Consider the following 20,495-nt stretch of genomic DNA (forward strand, 5'->3'; position numbering starts at 1 on the left):
GAGTGGAAATTATTAATTCTTTGAACAAATGCTTTACTAAGATGCAATGCCTACATAGCTGGTCCACTTGATGGTTTAACTTAAGACTTTTCAACATTACGGTGTTACAAAGAGCAGTAAAGAGTCAGTAGAAACAGTACTTTGAATTTTGAGTTTTTTTCCAGAGCTGACAATATGACATGTGACACAGGCCAAACTTCCAGGCAGCCACACCACCACAAGAGTAAGCAATACCTACTCCTACCCCTGTGTTGCTAAGCTGGGGTGCTTGGTAGGCTAGTGATGGCAACTACATTTTAACTTAGGATATTCTCAGTTTAATATGGGATCATCCAGATGGAGTCCCACTGGTAAGCTGGGGAACACATCTGTGTGGAATTGGTACTCAAGGAAACAGACCAAGGCTAGACATGAAAGTCAACCTCTTGACAGAAGTAGTGAGAGAACAACAATAGAGACAGAAGGAAGTCAAGGTCAAAATTTCAGTGAGAGGAAGGGAGGCTGTTTAGGTAGCACGAAGAGAAGTACTGGAAACTGGAGGATAGGAGAGGAAGTGAATGACTGTAAACTTGAACACACACACTCTTGAGACCATCCCATGAGTCCCATCAAGTTCAGTTTTCTGTGATGCACCTGTCAAGTTATGCATAAAACTGACCTCACCTAGAATAGAAAAAAGCTTCTTGTGTTTTATATACACTTTTGTTTGCTTTGTCTTCTGAAGGAGAGGCCTTTAAACATATGCTTGGCAGAACAAGTTCTGTCCATTACTAAATTTTCCAGCAATCTAATAAAATGAATAAAGGCAATGTCATTAATATTTCCCAGGTACTGCAAGTGAAAGGATATCATCTATTTCAAAATTATCCTTCCTAGTTGTTGGGAACAAAGTACCTATTGTTTAACAAAGCTAGAATAATGTATAAGTATTTTTATTTTTATCTTAACCACGATAAAAGTAGAGGAATTTATATTTGCTCTTTTAATGTTTAATCATTTTTTTTTTGGTCTGCAGAATGTCAAAGTCTGTCCACCATCAATGTTCTTGAAGATATTTACATAGGCAATATGCCATCCACTGTGACCATAATTGAAATAAATGAAGGAAGAAGATAAAAGAATTATTTAGCAGACAGACTATTAGTCCAAATAATAAGGGAAATTAGCACAAAGTAAACCTAACTTTCATAGGCACACACACACATCAAGGTTCAGCCCAGGGGTGGTTTAGCGATCCTTAATAGCAGGATCTAGTTTGTTTGGAACTCTGCAGGATAACTTCAATAGCTGCCATGGCAGAACTCACAGCTTATAATGCTATAGTCTGTGTTGCTAAGGCAACAACACAGCCAGCAACAGAGGCTGACATGGTGAAACACGCATGTGGCTTCATTATTTATAAGTGATAGAGGGGAGAGCAGAGCCACCATGGTAGCTTAAAACACCTCTTCTAACACTACCTGTTTGCCTTTAAGTATAGTGCAATAGAATAGGGAACCACTTTCCTAAGGAAACATATCCACACTCACTCATTAATTACTCAATCATTTGGTCAACAAATACTTATCTACTCATCACCTGCTACATGCCTTACAATGGCAATACAAGAGTGGAAAATACAGATACAAGCTCTGCTATCTTTGTTCTGTGCCTGAATATAATACAATGAAACTTTTGGAACTCAAAGCATTGGGTGTAGATCTGATGGAGAAATGGAAATGTGCTTGACCCCACAATGCACATTTGGATGGTGAAAATCTACATGCTGCTACTTGTCTCTATACGTTTTCCACAAATATAAATTCTAATGGGTTGTTTACCCCTGAAGATACTTTGAGGGCCTGGCGTGGTAGCCTAGTGGCTAAAGTCCTTGCCTTTTATGCACCAGGATCCCATTTGGGTGTCAGTTCATATCCTGGATACTCCACTTCCCTTCCACCTCCATGCTTGGGGCCTGGGAAAGCAGTAGAGTATTGCCTCAAGCCTTGAGAGCCTGCACCCTTGTGGGAGACCTGGAGGAAGCCTCTGACTCCTGGCTTCAAATTAGCGTGGCTCCAGCTATTGCAGCCACTTGGAGAGTGAATCAGTGGATGTAAGATCTTTCTGTCTTTCCTTCTCTCTCTAAATCTTTCTTTCCAGTAAAAATAACATCCTCTTTTAAAGATACCTTGAAAAAACAGAGCTCCTGATTAAAGTTTAAAAATATAATAAAACATTTTTTATACCAATTCAGACATTTCTTAATCAATTTTTTCCTGTGAAACAATCAACTTGTATAATGTTAGCCACACAAGAAATGTACTTTGGAGGACAAAATTGTGTATCAAAAATGAAGACGGTAGCCATGAGTCTGGAAAGACATGCATTTGTATGAACAAGTCAAACACTGTAGCCAGCATATCTACCATGGCATGAACTGAAGATTGCATCCATAATTTGTGAATCCCAAAAGTATCACTCAACCTTTTATTATATCTTATCAGAAACAAGCAGCAGGATCCCTTCAATTTGAAAACAGTTCTCATTTCTTTATCATTTATGCACCTTCCTGATGAGCAGGAAATTCAGCCATCTGAAAGTTAGTCCTGCAGGTGGTGTTAGAGAATACAAGTACATGGATTCAGCACCCTGCCTTCATGTAGCAGTTTTCTAAAGCATAAGGGCAATTCTAACAGGCAGGAGGATTGCAAAAATGCATATTTTGGGGAAGTCATGGGCGGCATGGCTTGGTTGCAGACAGAGACACCAAAGTAAAGTTGGCTGTTAGTGGTGATATCTGCCCCATGCCACCTCTGGCGTTAGATTTAGTAACCAACACTAGAACACTTGCCAAGCACTGGATCTCATGTCTCATTTAGCTACTGCTTTTGAAATGAAGACTCTGTCCCTTGAAAACTGGGGACAGTGGAGTTCTTCGGTTTGCTTTGGCTTTCAGTTCCATTCAGCTGACACTCCGCTGTGTTACCAAATACTACAATTTAATTTGTGAGGGGAAGAGAAATCATAGCTCTCACTTTTCACAGAGGGTGAGAAGAATAAAAGAACTGTGCAGAGCCCCTGCTGTGGAGAAACTGCCAAGGTGTTACTAGCTGGAGACAGTGCATAATTCTGATGCTCCTTGCAGCATCAGTGAACAAGTTTCACTTTCAGGCAGGTACTGCTGACCGTGACCGTGTGTAAAGGGCAAGGTCTGCATAGCAGCTTGGCTCAATGCCTTTCTCTGCACCAGCCTGGTACAGACACAGATGTCCCACGTAGTAACATGCCAGTAGCTCTCATGCCAAGAAACAGTGTATTGTCTACCTCCTCCATCACCCTCTGCATACGCTTCTATATTTTTACATCCTTCTCACTCTTACAATTCACTGATCTTTCAACTTTGGAAATTAACAAAAGTGATAGTTCAGTTTGAAATGAATGTAAACCGAGCTCTATGCTAAACAGATTACTTGCTAATTGAAGGATGCATAAATGGGAAGATTGCTAGTTTGTTTTTGGCTTTGGTGAAAATACCAATTGGAGATTTCAAACATATGCATGAATATTCCTTTTTGTGACATTTGGAATTTTGGTGTTTCTTCTAGTTAGACTAGGAGGAAAGCAAAAAGCAAAGGATTTTGGACTTACAGATTTGTTTTGAAGGGAGGCACTTCCAAATGCAGAAACCATGAAGCAGACCTCCAGGTAGATGTGTGGTGATACATTTGCAACTTATTTATCTAAGAAAAGATCAATGTCTGGAATATATCAGTACTCAAAAACTCGACAAAAGCAAACCAACCAAACCAGTTAAGAAATAGGGAAAGGATCTGATTAAACAGATATCAAAAGAAACACAAATGAAAAGTAAATATAAGGAAAATGCTCAATGTCAACAATCCCAAGGAAATACCACCCATCCCTCTTAAAATGGATACCATCAAAAACAGTAAAAAATACTAATGAGGATGTGGAAAAAAACTCTTACAGTTGGTAGAAATACAAATTAATAAGTGGCGCCATTGGCTCATGGAGAAATACAAATGATTATAGCCACCGTGGAAACAGTACAGCTATTTCTTAAGAAACTAAAAATGGAGACGTCATATGATCCAGCAATCCCATTCTTGGGTGTACATTCAAAACACATGAACTCATTGTGTGAAAAATATCCACTCTACCATGTTAAAAGCTGCATTGTTCACAATAGCCAAAAGATTGTATTAGCCAAGGTATCTGTCATTAAATGAATGGATGAAGAAAATGTGGTGTGGTGTGTGTGGGATGGGACATTATTAAACCATAAAAAGATTGAGATCTTGTGTTTAACAGCAAAAATGATGGAAGTAAAGGATATCATGTTGACAGAAATGAGCCAATAGCACACGTTTTCCTTCAGCTGTGAGATCTTCTCTCCTTACCTCGCCTCTTCCTCCACCCACCCTCCTGCAGCCCTTGACCCTTATCACCCTAAACAGTCAGGTAAAAAATCATCAAAATAAAAATCATTGACAATCAAAAAATTAACCTCAATCTAAACAGAGAATGTTGATTACTAGAGGCAGGGGGTGATGAAAGGGCTCTAAGGGATTTTAATTTTAAAAATGGGAGGAAACTAGATATAGCTCACAGTGTAAATGCACTGGAATAAATAGTATGAAAAGTAGATGAAGGATATATGGAGATTCATTGTATTCATATTTCACAAGTTTTTCTTTGAAATTTTAAGACAATTTTTAAAAAAGCGAGGAAGAAATAAACTACAAAATTTTAAAAGGAAAGAAATACCTGTAAATGTTTTCTTATAGCATTTGACATGACACTTGCTCATTAAAGAGAATCTTATTATTCAGCTAAACAAGATGTAACTGCATAGAAAAAAAAAGAGGATCTTATTATTTTCTCTAAAAGTGAATAATCTGTCAAGAATACTAAAAAGATGAAATACTGGCTTTAATGGTGTGTGTATATGTGTTCCTGTGTTTTTGGATTTACATGTTTGATTTATAATTGGAGGTTTGAAAGGGACAAGAGTAACATGTACATATCTGGACTAGAATCTTCCCCTCTGTGCCGTTAGAAACCAATTAAATGTGAACTTGGTTTGTATTACTGATTTTCAGTCACTAAAATGCTGCAAGGATAATTCCATCTGGACATATAATTCTAATTTTGCCACCAAGTTTCTGAAGTGAGAATAGGCAAAAAATACAGGATTCAAAAGAAATACAAGTAATATAGTCTTGTATTCACAATCCCTTACAAAGGAACCTAAGAGCTTTAGAAAAGAGACAGTGAAGGAAGTCACACCAATGAGTCAGGAAAGGAATTACATAAGCACAAGTCAGACCATTTGAGTTACAGGATGAGCTCATGTTTCTCCACATTAAAAAAAAAAATCTGGAAGTTGTAACTTATAAATATATAACATCTGTCCAAGATTCTTAGTTACTTTTTAAAACATATTTTATGTTTGCTTTCAATGTTTCTCCATTGAAAGTTCAACCTAGACCATTTCTTGAGCTTACATTATCTATTGTTTTGCTTTGGTTTTTCCTTTTAGAATAATTGGCCACTTAGTTTTTAAGATAGCATCATTCTCATAGCAGAATAAACACTGAATTAAAAGATTAAAATAGACTACAAATTATTTTTCAAAGTGATTATCAAATGTTCATTTTCTATGTTACTAGATAAAAGTAATCCTAAAATTGTAACATGTTAATATAAAAATTAGATTTGGGACTCTCAGTCAGAAACACAGTCATATTGATAACAAATCTTTAGTTTTTCAATTATTCATCTCTCTCTCTCTCCCCTGCTCTCTCTCTTTCTATTGCTCTCTCCTTTTTCCTTTCAAGCTGTTTTTCTTTGCAAGCCTGTTTACCCAATCAAATGCATCAAAATAGTCATACCTGATCCCTGAAACAACTAATATTCACATATTCACACTAGATAAACCAGACCTAAATGTTAAAGATTTACATATTCCTTTTTCTTCAACAAAGATCTTAAATTACATCATCAGTTATAAACACTTTATGATATGACTTTATCCTATAAAATCTGTGGAGAAAAATGTGGTATACACCTTGACTCTATTAATAAATTAATGTTTCCTTATATCATGAAGTCATACAAACTTATGGCAGACAACACTCATAGTGATGGTTTAGTTTCAGAACTCCTTTTTACGATGAAAATAAGTAATATTATAAAATTGGTCTACCTGAAGTGGAAGTAAGGTGTTGAGTAGGCTGGTCCATGTCACATCTGAAGAGTCCTAGAATTACAAAGAATGCGCTTTGAAGCCCTTTGAACTAAGAAATCCACATGATTTCCTCTAGAGCTAACAGCACATGCCTGTAGATATTAAATAATTCATACTGAGTTATGCTTTTGTGAATAAATGGATGCTTTCCATTTTCAAGAAAAAAATGATAGGTTCTCTTTGTACTTGCAATACTTCCTCTTTTACCAACAAATCTCAGTACCATAGAATTAATTTCAATGGAAATTCTCTATAATCAAAAAGACTCAGTTATAAAATGTGCTGTTACTATTACAATAAAAGATGTAGACTGTTGAAATAATGATAGCCCCTTATACTACTTTACAAAGAGAACACCGTGTTAGTGTTTTAACTTAGTTCTTTCACAGTGTCTGTATGATATTTGCCTTCCTACAGCTTAAATTATTCTACAATGCAGTTGTCTTTACCTTTAATAGTTTCTACCTATTTTGTTAATATCTATTAAACAGAAAGGATGGAAAATAGTAGGAACCTAATGAACAAGTATTCAAGCCTCACATTATTCATTTGGAAAATAACTTTACACATTATTTCTTAAAGCAACATTATCTGCTATCAAGTTCTCACACTTTATATTTCATCAATAGGCTTGCATTAAAGATGGAGAGGGTTGTATTTGGAGTCCACAACAGAATCTATGCTTTCTTCTACATCTTACCGGTGAGAGCAGTCTGAGTTGATTTTTTGAGTAGTTGCAGCTCATTATTTATCAAGTAGTGGGGGGTGAAAAATGGATGACTGGAGATGTTGTTTCATTGAGGGGGTCCTGCCACATCATCATCTGGTGAAAAATGCGCAGTTGATCTCCAAAGGGTTTCAGCCTGTTACTGTTGGTTCAAATGTAGGAGTTTCCCCTTCATCAATCATCACATTTATGAGAATTTTGAGTGACTACCACATCAGCCTGTAGTTGAGATGGCAGAAAAGGTTGAGAGTAGGTTATCATGGTTTTGAAAAATGTACAAAGGAAGGTACATTGTATCATGCTATCTCGTTTGTTACACAAAATACATGAAATAAAAGCTATCATAATGCTTGGTGAACATCTGAACCTATTGTCGTGGCCCTTATTTTTATATGAAAGTAATTCATTTGAGTAGAATACCTTTCTTTTCCTCTAATTTGTCTTATATCCTTATGTATCAATAATTTGAAACTAGAGGACACATTTATGTTGTTGTGATTCTTAGTAATTAGATATACCACTCATTTTCCACATACTTTTTGGTTTTCAGCGGGAAGACATTGGATTTATAGTAAATTTGGTATGAGTGAGAAGATTAAAATATTTATCAACCTCAACCAAAAATAAATTTTGAGTGGCCTGCTTTCTCATCCCCATGGATACAAATGGCAACTGATGTTATTGAGCATCTTCCTTAATGTAATTTACCCCTTCTCTGTGGGGGTGTGTTTAATGACCTCCAGTGGATTCCTGAAGCAAAAGTGTTGCACCCCATTCATATGGGTTCCCCCCGCCCCAGAACCTGGTGCTATTTTCCCTGTAATGTTGCCACACAATACCAATGTTAGTCTGTTCCATGTTGATTGTTCCAGGGCTTCCTTCATATCATTACTCTTGAGCTGTGTCCCCATTAAATGGGAAAATACAGATCATCTGAACACAAGCACTGCACTACTGTTTCAGTACATCTGATAACTCAGCAGGTTAGGGGATATGCTGGATAAAAGCATAATTCATTATCCAGGCAGGACAGTGGGAAGGAAGGAGATGTTATCATTGGAGTCATGTATACAGCATGCAATTTAAAATTTATGGATGGCTTTTGTTCTGGAATTTTTCATTTAATATATTTTACTGTGATTTACCAGGCAACTGAAACTTGGGAAAACACGATAAAGTAAGGAGAGATACTATATCTAAATCTCCTTAGTGTCTGGGGCACTTAGCCAAAAATGCATGTGGGGGGGCCAGTGAGGTGGCACAGGTGTTGAGTCCCAGCTGTTCCTCCTACAATCCAGCTCCCTGATAATGGCTTGAGAAAGTAGCAGAGGATGTCTCAAATTCTTGTGTCCTTGTTCCCACAGGAAAGACCCAGAAGTAGATTCTGGGTCCCAGTTTAGAACCAGTCTATTGCAGCCATCTGGGGAGTGAACTAGTATATGGAAGACTGACTTTCTCTCTCTCTCTCTCTCTCTGGTATATGTTGGGGCAGAGCATGTGTGTGTGTAACTCTGACTTTGAAGTCAAACATAAATGAATCTTTTAACAAAAAAGCAGATAGGAATATTTCCCAAGATTTAGAAAAAGAAGAGAAATTAACAATAAATCTGTCATACTTGGGCCCGGCGGCATGGCCTAGCGGCTAAAGTCCTCGCCTTGAACGCCCCGGGGATCCCATATGGGCGCCGGTTCTAATCCCGGCGGCTCCACTTCCCATCCAGCTCCCTGCTTGTGGCCTGGGAAAGCAGTTGAGGACGGCCCAATGCATTGGGACCCTGCACCTGCGTGGGAGACCTGGAAGAGGTTCCAGGTTCCCGGCTTCAGATCGGCGCGCACCGGCCCGTTGCGGCTCACTTGGGGAGTGAATCATCGGATGGAAGTTCTTCCTCTCTGTCTCTCCTCCTCTCTGTATATCTGGCTGTAATAAAAAATGAATAAATCTTAAAAAAAAAAAATCTGTCATACTTGCAGGATTGTCATTCAACATGCTGGTTTATTAGGTACCTAGTAGTATAATATAGAATTATCTCATATGAAGCTCCAACAGGATAAAACTTTGTTTATCATTTGCTATTATTAGAACTACTCCTCATCTTGCACTTGCCGGGATCCTACATGGATGCCAGTTCTAATCCCAGAGGTTCTGCTTCCCATCCAGCTCCCTGTTTGTGGCCTGGGGAAGCAGTGAAGGACAGCCCAAAGCTTTGGGACCCTGCACCCGCGTGGGAGACCTGGAAGAAGCTGACTTTACTGAGACATCTAGGATGATGAAAATGACTCTTTTTCTAATCTATGTCAGCCATACTATGGTCTTTGTATTAACAATTCCAGAAAGCAATAATCTTTAGTATCATGGAGCTACTTATTAAATATGAATAACAACACAAACCCCAGCTGTTTTTCACCCTATTTTTTCTGTTTCTCTTTTTCCTCTTCACGAGCAATCATCTGCAAAAACAGATGCCAGTTTCCACCAACCACTGAGATCCTACCAGATACCCAGAAACAGCACAAGGGTGCTCTACACGTACATTTCCACAGCCTCACTGAAGTATCTGCCATTCCCATTAGATTTACTGACACTCATAGGATCAGTTTGCAGGTTTCTCCATGGGCTCTGGAGTCACACCTAACATCTGTTACTCTTTCAGTGAAACTGACAGGAAGATGAACCTCATTGCCTTGGCAGAATTTAGTGGTTACATGCAGAATCCCCAGGTTGCTTAAGTGGGTCCAATCAGTGATGATTTTTTAACCTTTGGAAAACATATTTGACTTCTGTATGGCTCAATTCCCTTATTATTAAAATATATGTACTGATATAAATCACAAATGGGGCTCTTATGTGGACTGAACGAGATGACGCATGGAAAATCGCCTAAAGTAGTAAGTAGTCCCTGGCACAAAGTGATGCCAGGCAGCCAAACACAATGATGTAGAGTAGAGAAGGCAGGGACAGAGAGGCAAGGTATCAGGGAGTGAAGGAAGTTAAGATGTAGTGGGTTCCCTGTCTATCCTCACTGTTATCTTCACACTGAAGACAATGTGTAAGGCCATGTTTTTTCTTCTTAATGATAATACAGCTCTCTAACTTAGTTCTAGCTTGTAGAGAATCTCAACAACCTCAAATAAACTTTCTCATGATTTTTCTTTCTTTTAACCTGATTTGGTATCCCAGAAAACATCTTAATACACATGGACCAAGCAGATGTTGTTCCAGCGAGGACTGTGGAAAACAGATATTTCCACATATGCTGTTCAGAGCAAATCCAAATGCCAATAAACCCAAGCACTCCAGAGAAGTGACTAACTAAACAGAGGTTAGGAGCCAAGAAGAGGGAAATAGAACATTACTCTTGAAACGTGAGAGTTATGTGGTATCTATCCACTGACAGAAGATTTTCACTCCTTCTACCTTAGAACTGATACACAATGACTTGTTTCCCAATCTTAGTCCATAAAAGTGCAGCATTTTTAAATGAGAACATTATTTTAAAAGATTGTTTTGGATTATTATTGAAACAAAACCTAAAGCAGATGAGTTCATCCCTGCAACTGTTGGTACTTGAGAAAAATTTTCTAAATAAATGGAAACCAATGCATTTGCAAATAACGTTGGCCTACCTGATTGCCAATCCTTACCTATTTTAGCATTGCGTTTTTATTAGCTTTCTTTTCAGTCTAGTTAATTTTATGATTTGTGAATATGGGTTATACTGTCAAGATGTTAAGAACACATCATTCTAGACCTTTTTCACATTCTTTGATATGATATTGATATCCTGCTTCCAATCCAACTTCCTGCGAGCGTCGGCAGGAAGGCAGCAGATGATGCCATATAGGAGACCGGAAGGATCTCTTGTCTCCCAGCTTCAGACTGGTTCAAAACGGTCATTGTGGGAATTTCGGATGTGGGCCAGCACAGTGAAGAGTCCCTCTCCTTCTCTCTCTCTGTACATTCCCCTCTGTCTTTCAAATAAATAACTCTTTAAAAATACATATGTTGCCAAGAAAATTTGTATGTATCTTGTAAATATGTAGACAGGTATATCATATTAACCCATGACATTTAGTAGTTCTCAGACTATATATGAGAGCAAACAAAACTGTCAACAAAGTAAAGTGACAATCAAAAGGATGGGAGAAAATATTTGCAAACTATCCAATTGCTAGACTAACATCCAGGACCTATAAAGAGCTCAAGAAAGTCAACAACAACAAAACAAACAATCCAGTGGAGAAACTGGTAAAGAACATGAAGAGGCATCTTTCAAAGTATGAAATTCAGGTGGCTAATAGATATGAAAAAAATGTTCAGGTTCACTAACCAAAGGGAAATGTAAATTAAAAAGGTACCCCAATCCACTGCTGATAGTAATGTAAAGTAGTACAACCATAATGGAGGAGAAAATGGAGATTCCTCAGAAATCTTAAAATAGATTTACTATGTAACCCAGCTATCTCACTGCTGGGGATTCATCAACAACAACAACAAAAAAAAAGCAAAAGCAGTATTGAAATAGCTATCTATACCCAATTTTTATAACAATTCAACTCATAATAGCTAAGATATGTAATCAGCCAAGATTCCCATCCACCAATGACTAGATAAAGAGAATGTGATATATATACTATGAAATACTACCCAGCCATAAAAAATGAAATTTTGTCTTTTGAAACAAAATGGATGAAGCTGGAAACCATAAAGTGTAATGAAATCAGCCAGTGCCTAAAAGATAAATATAATATGCTTTCCCTGATCTATAATAACTTATACACAGAGTACAAAGTGACTCATAGGAGTGAGGTTGTTGACATCCAGAGATTCAATTATTGTTACAGCCTTTGTCTACACTACTGGGAAATAATATGTGGTGGTGGCTGTTTATTCTACTTGCTGGTGTGTTGATATATTTGCCTAGTGGAGTTTTAAGCCTGTGATTGCAAAGTGAAGTGAAAATATGCTAATGTAAAAATTAGGAAAGAAAAGAAAAAGGAATGAGCAGGGTGAGTGGTCAAAGCAGGCAGGAAGCAGGGCAGAGTGTGACGTTCTGTTGCTCCTAAATCTCTATTGTGAAACGCATGGAATTCTTTCACATAATATAGATTAAAAAGATGTTTGAACACGAAAAGAAGTACGGGAAGATGTAATTCTAAGGGGAAAGTGGATGTAAATATGAATTCAAGGCAACAGAAGAATTACACAAAAATTATTAAAAAGTACATGGAGAAATAAAGTTGAAGAATAGATTTATTTTAACATAAAGAAGGTTGAAACCTGTACACTCATGACTTCACTTTAACAAATAACACCTAAATGTTTTCTGAAGCAGTTGCATTAATTTGAGAGGCCACAGGGGAGAACCGTTTACTTGTTGTTTCAAATTCTTACACAGGCTTACATAGTCAGATTCTGATAATGCAATCTGACATTTATTAGTGATAGCTTACTGTTTTTTTCCTTGATGATTAAATGGACTACTCTCTTTACATGTTATAGTCTCTTTGGATTTTAATATTTTAAAAAAGCCTTACAAGATTAATCTTTTAAAAGATTTGTTGTTCAAAGACTTTTGCTGATTTTTCTACTGGATACATATAGGAAACAAATATACATGTCTAGAAATAGTATAAGTGAAAGGTTATTATGTTTTAAGACTCTGCCCAACCAAATGGTTGGTTGGTTGTTTTAAGCCTTGACATTAAATGAAATTTTAAATCACTAGTTAAAATTGCCTACTTCGTATTAGTGACATTTATGCAAGTACTTTCCTTGCTTCTACTCTTGGCTAGATAAATGACATGCACATCTAAAGCATAGGTGATTTCACTTATAAAATGAGACAGGATGCTAAGTCATAGCTGTATTTCAAACCATGTAAGATTATTACCACATTCAGCAAAAACCTTATTTAAACCAATTCATTCTGATAATAACACTGACTTTTCAAAAGCAAGATTAACCTGACATTCACAGAAAAATCACTTTACTTGGGAAATGAGACATTCACTTATCATAAAGTAAAGCATATAATCGTGTAGTGTCCTCCAAGGCACAAAATTTTATTATCCTGCAAAATCAAGGTCTGGAAAAGTCTATTGAATGCTGCGAAAACTGTATTTGTTACCCTTTTTTCTTGATACGAATAAAAAAGGGGTTATCATATGGCAGAAGTGATTTTAACACAAATTATCACCATATAACTACTGAGATGTAGGCTCCGTGCTGGGAATCATACACAAAGCACTGAACCCAACACGTGCCTCTGCCTGTAGGAAGCACACAGTCTCTGGAACTAGGCCTCCCAAATATTACACTGGAAAAGAAGCAAGTCCTAACATTTTGTAAGGACAATTAGAAAATGATTCAACCGTATCAAGTTTGAGGTTCCTGTTTTTCTTAAAATCAGACAATTAAAACAAAAAGCTTACATGCTTTGCTTTTGCTAGAATCAGCAATTATTAGAAGCTGTTCTTAGTTTTATAATGAAGATGAATAGATGAATAGTTGTATAGCTGTATGAATAGACTAAGTTCAACACAGTAAGACAAAGGCTAAGGATCTACATCCACAACTACAGATAAATTTCAAAAATTTCCTGACATAATAATTCCACTAATTAGTGTTTAAAACTTTAAGGTAACTGATGCTATATTGCAAACTAAATATAATTATTTGATGCCTAATATATGCAATATCATTATTTATGAGTTGATGAAGAAATCAGGGTTTTTCTGTTTTGTCGTCCAAAGATTTTTTTTGAAGAAATCACACATGGGTAATAATTTTATATTGCCTAATATTCTTTCTATATTAACTTTTATATAACAATCATAATTTCCTCTGATTTCTGGTATAATCATTAAATAATGAAACATCAGATTATTTTTTGATGTACTAATTTATTACCTTTTTCTACTTAAGTCTGATTACCTATTTATTTGGCTATTTTGTATACATTGGTATGTGTTTAGAGGGAAAAGCTCACTCAGAGAAATTTTTAATTGAATGTTGAATATTTTAAATCTCTCAAGGGCATTCTTGGAATTGTAAAAAGCCTCACTTTCTAATTCATTGTTTGAAAATCAGCATGATCAAATCAGGTATTGAAGTTAGGGTAAATTTAATATGAAAATGATGACTCTTATCTGAAAAGTAAATACATTCCTTAAGGAAAAAGAAAAAAGTGCTGATTATGCAATACTCAGGTATACTTGTCCCTTGTATGTAAAATGTCCCTCTGAAGTTAACCAGAAGTCTTGTTGATACTTGAAAATTATAACTGCAAGTAAATATAACAAAGAACTTTCATTTTTTAACAATGCTCTTACCTTTATAGTAGCTAGTAGAAAGCAATTATGCAAATAAGGTTAACAGTATAAATGCCTTTTTCCAAAAATCCTTTATGGTGCCTGGCACAACGGATCAGTGGCTAAATCCTCTCTTTGCACATACTAGGATTCTACATGGGTGCCAGTTTGTGTTCTGGTTGCTCCACCTCCCATCAAGTTCTCTTCTTGTGGCCTGAGAAAGCAATAGAGAATGGCCCAAGGCCTCGGGACCCTGCACCTGTGTGGAAGACCTGGAAGAAGTTCTGGGCTCCTGGCTTCAGATCAGCTTGGCTCTGGCCATTGTAACCATTTGGGGAGTGAATCAGAGGACTGAAAATCTTTTTCTCTGTATCTCTTTATCTCCTTCTCTTTGTAAATCTGTCTTTTCAATAAAAATAAATAAATCTTAAAAAAAAAAACCCTGACAGTTGTATTATGTTAATCTCCTCATATCACATCAATGGACAGACTATATTTGGTTAAGAAAATATGTGTACACCTTAGTGTCAACACTCCAAACTAGTCAGTCTGGGGATGTGAAAGATATTTTTATTATAACACTTAAATTTCTCAAAAGTTCAAGATTAGAAAATTCTGATATCCCTGTGGCAGGTTAAGTTTGTCTCTATTAAAATTATGCTGTTGTAAGGTCAGATAAAAGACTAAAACCTCATTTTCTTACTATTAAGTATTTTTATTCATAAGATAAAGCAAGCACCAGACTGATAGTCAGGGGGCAATAATCAAGAAGGTAAGAAATATTCAATGGCTGAAGTCATATTTGTCCTTTTGGTTTTCGTTTTTCTTTATTTTATGTTTTCAAAGCCCTAGAGAAAGAGCCTCCCATCACAGAAAGCTGGATGTAATGTTGGTAAAAAGAGAATGGCATCCCAAGATAAATGATTGCTTGCAATAATTTGTACTCAGAAGCATCTTATTTCCTGACACAGGCAAATCATCAACTAGGGAAAAGATGCAAACAGATGACTTTGCCTCTATTAATAGTTCCAGTAACAACAAATAATCAAAGTGAAATCATGAAACTTCTTTAAGAATGGGGGTGTATGCCCTCACATCCTGCCAGCTATGCTGGTAGCTTCATCCTGGACTTCTTAGATGCTAGAGGCATGTGAGGCATACTCTCTGTTTGGAAGCCACCTGGTCTAGACCCTGGTTCGGAAAGTATATTTCTGTTCCAATGGAGAAGGGGCAAGGGAGCTCTCTGGAGGACCCTTCCTTAGCTCCCAATACTCCAACCCCAAACATGCTCACATTAAAGATTAAGTTTCAATGTATGAATTTCAGGGGCAGATGATAATCAGTTTCTAGCAATAATGCTAAACAACCAATTTATTACTTTTGTATGTTTACTAATCTATTGGTGAGGGAAAATACTTTAAATATTTTCTTTTTTATTTTAATGATAAGTTCAATAGGCTCTGGGGATACCCATGCTCCTCCCTAAAAGCTCTCCTCCCACCCCTCCCCATTAATATTCCCTCTAGTTTTGCCATGGGTGTCCTTCATGAATAGTCATAAGTCCATCATTCTGTTATTGACGTGTTTCCTGACAATGTAGGCATAGACAATGTCAGAGAATCAATATCCTATGGTTAGGATATTTTCAATTCTTTTACTGGGAGTCCATCTTTGGTCTGAGTGCACAGAGACACTGTACCTTGTCTCCACATCTGAACATATTATCTTTGCTACACTTCCATTATACTTCCCCTTAGACGTAGAGCCGTGAACACAGTCCACAACAGGGTGAAAAATAGTAAATTTTCATCAACATGAAGTTAACAAACATGCTATAAAAATACCAGTGCATCACAAGAGTGATGAAAATCAGAGTCAAAAACTTTCTTGTAGGAATAGATGCTAGTGCATGACCCTGTGGCACTGAAGGAATTTCAATAAGAACTGGAATTTCATTACTCATGAGATGTGGCAAAAGCAGTGTTGAAAGAAACATTTACAATGTTTACAGGCTATCCATCTCTTATGTATGATCAACTAATGAGTCACAAGAACTTACTGAGAGAGAAACAAATAACTAGGAAGCGCGAAAAGGTAAGATTCATAGCAAAAATAAATAGATCCGAAACTACAAAACTGAAAATTGAAACAAGAAAGAGTGAGCAAAAAGATGAACAAAACTACCTCTAGTCATATTAGCATTGTGTCGCCGACCCGCAGCAACACTACCTACGAGACACACTCTTGAGGGCCTGGGAAAAGCCGGAATCACAACCAGACCCCTTATTGCCAAAAGCAGCTGCTTTTACACTCTTTCTCTGCTTTTTTCCCTGTAGGTCTTAGCTTTTCTCTGCTGCTTTTCTAGACCTCTCTCTGCTGCTTTTATCCCCATTTTTCTCCCCATAGGTCTTATTGCTGTTGTACCCCTCTTTCCCTGCTTTTCTGCTTTTCTTAGGCCTTAGCTTTTCTCCCCAAAGGTCTTAGCTTTTCTTCTCGTAGGCCTTAGCTTTTCCCTGTCTTAGCTTTTCTCTCCGTAGGTCTTACTGCTTTTGTATCCTTCTCTGCTGCCCTGTTCTTCTCCCCCATCCGTCTTTCTTCTCGTTCTGTCCTTCTTATTGTTTTTAGCGGCTGCTTTTATACTGCTCTCCACCAATCACTTCTCCCCGTGGGTCCACTTGGCGCTACCTGATAGGCCAGTAGCAATGACATAATCGCAGCGAGGGCAACAACCTATCCCTGTGACTTCCTGTTTACCTGCTGGCGAGACCAACCTTGCCTCCTGGCCCTGGGCGAGCCGCCATCCTGGGAGTGGCTTTGGCACCCCACTCCCTACAGCATTGAGCATCACCAGGGAACAAACAAAATTACAGCTGAAAGAGAAATGGTTTCAACTTTTTGCTCATTACATGGGTCATGACATTGTTGGCATGGTCAGTAGTAGGGATTGTATTTTTTGCATTTAGATATCTTTAGAAGTTAGTAGGAGTTTACCTTCCTTCACAGGTTTCAGGTACATACAGAAATAAATTCTTCCAGTGTCCAATTCACACAAATAGATTTTAAAAACAAGTCCATTGCATACCTCCATAACCTTGTTAGGTTCTAGTTTGCAAAAATAGTCTTGTTTTGACTATGAGAGTAATGTGTAAAAATAATGAAGTTATTTAATGCTGAGCTGGAATATGTCTTATCATTTCCTCTACGTAACATTGCCAATGTTCCTAGTGAGATACAGAAGGGTTTGCTGACCACATTTTTGCAGCTGGGAGTTTGTTTCTGCCCTTTGAGGATTAGAAAAGCATCTCCAGTTCCCCTAAAATTAAACTCTTCAACCATCACAGCCTAAGCTTTTCATTTAGTTAATTAGTACTTACTCTTCTAATGGCACTGTGGACACCCTTACAGGAAAATGCAGAAGATTGCCTGTCTGTTCCTCCTGATTTTCCTTCTTTACAGTAAAATCTGTGCTTCCTTTCTGGTCTCTTGTTCCTGTGTTCTAGGATAGAGAAACAATTAGGCAAGGGATAGGATAACTTGTTTTCTTATGGAAAAGTCCCAGTGTCCCTGCCCAGGCGAGTTTGGGCATGTAGGACTCATCCTTGTAAAACAATAGATGAGTCAATTAAAAAAAACTCTGGACAATAAAGTTACCAGGCAAATCTTATATCAAAGTTACTAATAGCACTGCACTCATATACAGTCATCCACAGATGTGTGTGTGTGAGTATAAATTAAAACAATAGCTAACTAATTTCACCTTATATTGGTCAATGGTAGATGTACTTATTTTGAGATATTAAAGTGTCTTAGAAGTTTTTCTTTTATTGTTAACAAATTCTTAAATATAGGTTCAGCTCTTTAATTCTGCAATGACTGTATCTACCAGTGGAGGTCTGCATAAGGAAAACTCCAACACATGGGATTTTGAAGAAAATCCCACAAAAGGTTTCACAGCAAAGTGAAATGAAGCCTCCCTAACAATTCCTTGATTGCAGGTGCAAGTCCCTGGTCTCCTGACCTCCCTCCCTTGACTAAAAGTGTCCTTTTCCTGCACTTTTAAAAGATTTATTTTATTTTTACTTTCCTTGCCTTTGATAGCACTAAAATTTATTACTAAACTGAGGGTTGGTACAACTAGCCCTACAAGGTTTGAATCAGCTGACTCCATGAAGTCATTTACTCCTCCATTAGATAACATCATTTTTGAGGGGACTTCCAGGTCTGGGCAAGGGAATTCTAGGCACAGGACAAAAAGTACTGGAGCCCATTTGACTGCCAAAGAAATTTGCTGAAGAGCTCTGAATTGCTGGCCAACTGGGGACTTGGACATGAGCTTAACATGTAGCCAGAATTACATATAAGCATCATAAGTCCCACCACCATTAACTCCCATATCGCTTAGTGAGAGACTAACATGCACCCAGTGCTGTTTCTTTGTTTTTCTTAATTCTACCTTTGCTTTCCTTGTAACCTTCTTAAAAACCCCAAAGAAACTTGATTCAATAAGATGGGAGTTAGGCAGACATGAATCTGCTATTTCCTCAAATGTTGATGCGTTTGAGGAAACTTTCTTTTCTTTAACCTAAAACCTCATATACAGTATCTTGATTCAGTACTTAAAACAAGAACTGAGTTAACAAAATGAGTAGACAGAGATAAGGAAACCAGAAAGGGGTAGAGAGGAGCTGTTGACAGGTAAAAGGATTGCCACTCGCAAGTCTTAAGGATGAAGGCAAAAAAGTAGTGAGTCTTGAGCCAAGTCAGAATAAAAATGAGCACAAGGGCCTGGCATGGTGGCCTAGTGACTAAAGTTGTCATCTTGAACACGCCCCAGAATCCCAAATGGGTGTCTGTTCTAATCCCGGCAGCTCCACTTCCCATCCAGCTCCCTGCTTGAGACCTGGGAAAGCAATGTAGGCTGATCCAAAGCCTGGGCACCCTGCACCCACGTGGGAGACCCGGTGGGGGCTCCTGGCTCCTGACCTCTGATTGGCACAGCATCCGGCTATTGCGGTCACTTGGGGAGTGAATCATCAGACGGAATATCTTCCTCTCTCTCTCCTCCTCTCTGTATATCTGATTTTGTGATAAAAATAAAATACATCTTTAAAAAAAGAATGAGCACAAGAATTACACTAGGATGGGAGCAGATACCTTCATTTTAGTTCTTCAAGTTCCACCATCACTTTAGGCAGAGAAAAGCAGAAGGATGATGAAAAGGGAAGGAGGTAGTTGGGATACAAAGAAAGAAGAAATAAGCTTGCTAACTGAAAAATACCCATTACAAGAGTCTTACTCTCATTGAGAGAAAACTGTCCCTTCGAAAACTGCAAAGCTTTCAAGTAAAACTGAGTTCTGGATGCTAGACCAGAGCCATTAATTTCATCTCCCAGGTCAATTTGACTACGGTGATGTGCCCAAGGGATCCATTTCATTTTAACCAAATGAAACAACCTTCACAAACCTTTATTCCTTATCTATTCATTCTTCCTTGTATCTAGAAATGTTTGTTTTTTTTATAATAATCAGTTTGTCTTTTTTTTTTCATCACATCCTGCTCTCTGAAGATGTTTTGACCAATCATGCTCTAAAACCAGCAAGCTCCAGTTGTTGGATATTCATTCTATTTTCCGAAAGTTCATCTTGGTTTTTGTGATTTTTAGCTCAGTATTTCAGTTCCAAAGTGCCTATCTAGGTAAGAGGGCAAAATTTTTGTACAGTTCTACTAGAAAGAAGCTTCTTTGGACCAGTTAATTTTTTTAAAGATTTATTCATTTTTTATTACAGCCAGATATACAGAGAGGAGGAGAGACAGAGAGGAAGATCTTCCGTCCGATGATTCACTCCCCAAGTGAGCCGCAACGGGCCGATGCTGTGCCAATCCGAAGCCGGGAACCTGGAACCTCTTCCAGGTCTCCCACGTGGGTGCAGAATCCCAAGGCATTGGGCCATCCTCAACTGCTTTCCCAGGCCACAAGCAGGGAGCTGGATGGGAAGTGGAGCTGCCGGGATTAGAACCGGCGCCCATATGGGATCCCGGGGCTTTCAAGGCGAGGACTTTAGCCGCTAGGCCACGCCGCCGGGCCCTGGACCAGTTAATTTTTAATGTTGCTTAAAAATGAGTTTAAAATGTTTTTCCATAAAGGCAAAGTGAGAAAGATCTTGAAGGAAAATGGAGCCATCCAGAAAAATTAAAAAAAAAAAAAC

Source organism: Ochotona princeps, chromosome 9 (genome assembly GCF_030435755.1).
Source record: "Ochotona princeps isolate mOchPri1 chromosome 9, mOchPri1.hap1, whole genome shotgun sequence".
Lineage (NCBI taxonomy): Eukaryota > Metazoa > Chordata > Mammalia > Lagomorpha > Ochotonidae > Ochotona > Ochotona princeps.